Source organism: Populus nigra, chromosome 2 (genome assembly GCF_951802175.1).
Source record: "Populus nigra chromosome 2, ddPopNigr1.1, whole genome shotgun sequence".
Lineage (NCBI taxonomy): Eukaryota > Viridiplantae > Streptophyta > Magnoliopsida > Malpighiales > Salicaceae > Populus > Populus nigra.
Genome location: NC_084853.1, coordinates 1771546 through 1777865, shown reverse-complemented (window position 1 = coordinate 1777865; position 6320 = coordinate 1771546).

Genomic DNA, 6320 nt, shown 5'->3' with positions numbered 1-6320 from the left:
GTAGAATATCATTGCAAAACTTACTGCTCTCCCTTTCCGGGAGTGCAAGCATCTCATCACCATCGTTGATTGTCAGCTTACATTTTAACCATCTTTAGGTTCAAGAGAACCAAAAAATATATGCAGGAGGTGAATGTAAACATAAAAACAAAAGTTGCAATTGTGGGATAAAAAACAAGTTGATTCAAATTAATAGGATCCTAGAATATCATTTCAAAACTTACAGCTCTCCCTTTCCGGGAGTGCAAGCATCTCATCACCATCGTTGATTGTCAGCTTACATTTTAACCATCTTTAGGTTCAAAAGAACCAAAAAATATATGCAGGAGGTGAATGTAAACATAAAAAGAAAAGTTGCAGTTGTGGGTTAAAAAACAAGTTGATTCAAATTAATAGGATCCTAGAATATCATTTCAAAACTTACTGCTCTCCCTTTCCAGGAGTGCAAGCATCTCATCACCACCGTTGATTGTCAGCTTACATTTTAACCATCTTTAGGTTCAAGAGAACCAAAAAATATATGCAGGAGGTGAATGTAAACATAAAAAGAAAAGTTGCAGTTCTGGGATAAAAAACAAGTTGATTGAAGTTAATAGGATTGTAGAATATCATTGCAAAACTTACTGCTCTCCCTTTTCGGGAGTGCAAGCATCTCATCACCATCGTTGATTGTCAGCTTACATTTTAACCATCTTTAGGTTCAAGAGAACCAAAAAATATATGTAGGAGGTGAATGTAAACATAAAAAGAAAAGTTTCAGTTGTGGGATAAAAAACAAGTTGATTCAAATTAATAGGATCCTAGAATATCATTTCAAAACTTACTGCTCTCCCTTTCGGGGAGTCCAAGCATCTCATCACCACCGTTGATTGTGAGCTTACATTTTAACCATCTTTAGGTTCAAGAGAACAAAAAAATATATGCAGGAGGTGAATGTAAACATAAAAAGAAAAGTTGCAGTTGTGCGATAAAAAACAAGTTGATTCAAATTAATAGGATCCTATAATATCATGTCAAAACTTACTGCTCTCCCTTTCCGGGAGTGCAAGCATCTCATCACCACCGTTGGTTGTCAGCTTACATTTTAACCATCTTTAGGTTCAAGAGAACCAAAAAATATATGCAGAAGGTGAATGTAAACATAAAAAGAAAAGTTGCAGTTGTGGGATAAAAAACAAGTTGATTCAAATTACTAGGATCCTAGAATATCATTTCAAAACTTATTGCTCCCCCTTTACGGGAGTACAAGCATCTCATCACCACCGTTGCTTGTCAGCTTTCATTTTAACCATCTTTAGGTTCAAGAGAACCAAAAAATAAATGCAGGAGGTGAATGTAAACATAAAAAGAAAAGTTGCAGTTGTGCGTTAAAAAACAAGTTGATTCAAATTAATAGGATCCTAGAATATCATTTCAAAACTTACTGCTCTCCCTTTCGGGGAGTCCAAGCATCTCATCACCACCGTTGATTGTGAGCTTACATTTTAACCATCTTTAGGTTCAAGAGAACAAAAAAATATATGCAGGAGGTGAATGTAAACATAAAAAGAAAAGTTGCAGTTGTGCGATAAAAAACAAGTTGATTCAAATTAATAGGATCCTAGAATATCATGTCAAAACTTACTACTCTCCCTTTCCGGGAGTGCAAGCATCTCATCACCACCGTTGGTTGTCAGCTTACATTTTAACCATCTTTAGGTTCAAGAGAACCAAAAAATATATGCAGGAGGTGAATGTAAACATAAAAAGAAAAGTTGCAGTTGTGGGATAAAAAACAAGTTGATTCAAATTACTAGGATCCTAGAATATCATTTCAAAACTTACTGCTCCCCCTTTACGGGAGTACAAGCATCTCATCACCACCGTTGCTTGTCAGCTTTCATTTTAACCATCTTTAGGTTCAAGAGAACCAAAAAATAAATGCAGGAGGTGAATGTAAACATAAAAAGAAAAGTTGCAGTTGTGCGTTAAAAAACAAGTTGATTCAAATTAATAGGATCCTAGAATATCATTTCAAAACTTACTGCTCTCCCTTTCGGGGAGTCCAAGCATCTCATCACCACCGTTGATTGTGAGCTTACATTTTAACCATCTTTAGGTTCAAGAGAACAAAAAAATATATGCAGGAGGTGAATGTAAACATAAAAAGAAAAGTTGCAGTTGTGCGATAAAAAACAAGTTGATTCAAATTAATAGGATCCTAGAATATCATGTCAAAACTTACTACTCTCCCTTTCCGGGAGTGCAAGCATCTCATCACCACCGTTGGTTGTCAGCTTACATTTTAACCATCTTTAGGTTCAAGAGAACCAAAAAATATATGCAGGAGGTGAATGTAAACATAAAAAGAAAAGTTGCAGTTGTGGGATAAAAAACAAGTTGATTCAAATTACTAGGATCCTAGAATATCATTTCAAAACTTACTGCTCCCCCTTTTCGGGAGTACAAGCATCTCATCACCACCGTTGCTTGTCAGCTTTCATTTTAACCATCTTTAGGTTCAAGAGAACCAAAAAATAAATGCAGGAGGTGAATGTAAACATAAAAAGAAAAGTTGCAGTTGTGGGATAAAAAACAAGTTGATTGAAGTTAATAAGATCGTAGAATATCATTGCTAATCTTACTGCTCTCCCTTTCCGGGAGTGCAAGCATCTCATAACCACTGTTGAATGTCAGCTTACATTTTAACCATCTTTAGGTTCAAGAGAACCAAAAAATATATGCAGGAGGTGAATGTAAACATAAAAAGAAAAGTTGCAGTTCTGGGATAAAAAACAAGTTGATTCAAATTAATAGGATCCTAGAATATCATTTCAAAACTTACTGCTCTCCCTTTCCGGGAGTTCAAGCATCTCATCACCACCGTTGGTTGTTAGCTTACATTTTAACCATCTTTAGGTTCAAGAGAACCAAAAAATATATGCAGGAGGTGAATGTAAACATAAAAAGAAAAGTTGCAGTTGTGGGATAAAAAACAAGTTGATTCAAATTACTAGGATCCTAGAATATCATTTCAAAACTTACTGCTCCCCCTTTTCGGGAGTACAAGCATCTCATCACCACCGTTGCTTGTCAGCTTTCATTTTAACCATGTTTAGGTTCAAGAGAACCAAAAAATATATGCAGGAGGTGAATGTAAACATAAAAAGAAAAGTTGCAGTTGTGGGATAAAAAACAAGTTGATTCAAATTAATAGGATCCTAGTATATCATTTCAAAACTTACTGCTCTCCCTTTCCGGGAGTGCAAGCATCTCATCACCACCGTTGATTGTCAGCTTACATTTTAACCATCTTTAGGTTCAAGAGAACCAAAAAATAAATGCAGGAGGTGAATGTAAACATAAAAAGAAAAGTTGCAGTTGTGGGATAAAAAACAAGTTGATTGAAGTTAATAAGATCGTAGAATATCATTGCTAATCTTACTGCTCTCCCTTTCCGGGAGTGCAAGCATCTCATAACCACTGTTGAATGTCAGCTTACATTTTAACCATCTTTAGGTTCAAGAGAACCAAAAAATATATGCAGGAGGTGAATGTAAACATAAAAAGAAAAGTTGCAGTTCTGGGATAAAAAAACAAGTTGATTCAAATTAATAGGATCCTAGAATATCATTTCAAAACTTACTGCTCTCCCTTTCCGGGAGTTCAAGCATCTCATCACCACCGTTGGTTGTTAGCTTACATTTTAACCATCTTTAGGTTCAAGAGAACCAAAAAATATATGCAGGAGGTGAATGTAAACATAAAAAGAAAAGTTGCAGTTGTGGGATAAAAAACAAGTTGATTCAAATTACTAGGATCCTAGAATATCATTTCAAAACTTACTGCTCCCCCTTTTCGGGAGTACAAGCATCTCATCACCACCGTTGCTTGTCAGCTTTCATTTTAACCATGTTTAGGTTCAAGAGAACCAAAAAATATATGCAGGAGGTGAATGTAAACATAAAAAGAAAAGTTGCAGTTGTGGGATAAAAAACAAGTTGATTCAAATTAATAGGATCCTAGTATATCATTTCAAAACTTACTGCTCTCCCTTTCCGGGAGTGCAAGCATCTCATCACCACCGTTGATTGTCAGCTTACATTTTAACCATCTTTAGGTTCAAGAGAACCAAAAAATAAATGCAGGAGGTGAATGTAAACATAAAAAGAAAAGTTGCAGTTGTGGGATAAAAAACAAGTTGATTGAAGTTAATAAGATCGTAGAATATCATTGCTAATCTTACTGCTCTCCCTTTCCGGGAGTGCAAGCATCTCATAACCACAGTTGAATGTCAGCTTACATTTTAACCATCTTTAGGTTCAAGAGAACCAAAAAATATATGCAGGAGGTGAATGTAAACATAAAAAGAAAAGTTGTAGTTCTGGGATAAAAAACAAGTTGATCAAAATTAAAAGGATCCTAGAATATCATTGCAAAACTTACTGCTATCCCTTTCCGGGAGTGCAAGCATCTCATCACCATCGTTGATTGTCACCTTACATTTTAACCATCTTTAGGTTCAAGAGAACCAAAAAATATATGCAGGAGGTGAATGTAAACATAAAAAGAAAAGTTGCAGTTGTGGGATAAAAAACAAGTTGATTCAAATTAATAGGATCCTAGAATATCATTTCAAAACTTACTGCTCTCCCTTTCGGGGAGTCCAAGCATCTCATCACCACCGTTGATTGTGAGCTTACATTTTAACCATCTTTAGGTTCAAGAGAACAAAAAAATATATGCAGGAGGTGAATGTAAACATAAAAAGAAAAGTTACAGTTGTGGGATAAAAAACAAGTTGATTCAAATTAATAGGATCCTAGAATATCATTTCAAAACTTACTGCTCCCCCTTTCCGGGAGTGCAAGCATCTCATCACCATCGTTGATTGTCACCTTACATTTTAACCATCTTTAGGTTTAGGAGAACCAAAAAATATATGCAGGAGGTGAATGTAAACATAATAAGAAAAGTTGCAGTTGTGGGATAAAAAACAAGTTGATTCAAATTAATAGGATCCTAGAATATCATTTCAAAACTTACTGCTCTCCCTTTCGGGGAGTCCAAGCATCTCATCACCACCGTTGATTGTGAGCTTACATTTTAACCATCTTTAGGTTCAAGAGAACAAAAAAATATATGCAGGAGGTGAATGTAAACATAAAAAAAAAGTTACAGTTGTGGGATAAAAAACAAATTGATTCAAATTAATAGGATCCTAGAATATCATTTCAAAACTTACTGCTCTCCCTTTCCGGGAGTGCAAGCATCTCATCACCACCGTTGATTGTCAGCTTACATTTTAACCATCTTTAGGTTCAAGAGAACCAAAAAATATATGCAGGAGGGGAATGTAAACATAAAAAGAAAAGTTGCAGTTGTGGGATAAAAAACAAGTTGATTCAAATTACTAGGATCCTAGAATATCATTTCAAAACTTACTGCTCCCCCTTTCCGGGAGTGCAAGCATCTCATCACCACCGTTGCTTGTCAGCTTACATTTTAACCATCTTTAGGTTCAAGAGAACCAAAAAATATATGCAGGAGGTGAATGTAAACATAAAAAGAAAAGTTGCAGTTGTGGGATAAAGAACAAGTTGATTCAAATTAATAGGATCCTAGAATATCATTTCAAAACTTACTGCTCTCCCTTTCCGGGAGTGCATGCATCTCATCACCACCATTGGTTGCCAGCTTACATTTTAACCATCTTTAGGTTCCATAGAATAAAATATATGCAGGAGGTGAAAGTAAACATAAAAAGAAAAGTTGCAGTTCTGGGACAAAAAACAAGTTGATTGAAGTTAATAGGATCGTAGAATATCATTGCTAAACTTACTGCTCTCCCTTTCCGGGAGTGCATGCATCCCATCACCACCGTTGGTTGCCTACTTACATTTTAACCATCTTTAGGTTCCAGAGAATAAAAAATATATGCAAGAGGTGAATGTAAACATAAAAAGAAAAGTTGCAGTTCTGGGATAAAAAACAAGTTGATTGAAGTTAATAGGATCGTAGAATATCATTGCAAAACTTACTGCTCTCCCTTTCCGGGAGTGCATGCATCTCATCACCACTGTTGGTTGCCAGCTTACATTTTAACCATCTTTAGGTTCCAGAGAATAAAATATATGCAGGAGGTGAAAGTAAACATAAAAAGAAAAGTTGCAGTTCTGGGACAAAAAACAAGTTGATTGAAGTTAATAGGATCGTAGAATATCATTGCTAAACTTACTACTCTCCCTTTCCGGGAGTGCATGCATCTCATCACCACCGTTGGTTGCCTACTTACATTTTAACCATCTTTAGGTTCCAGAGAACCAAAAAATATATGCAGG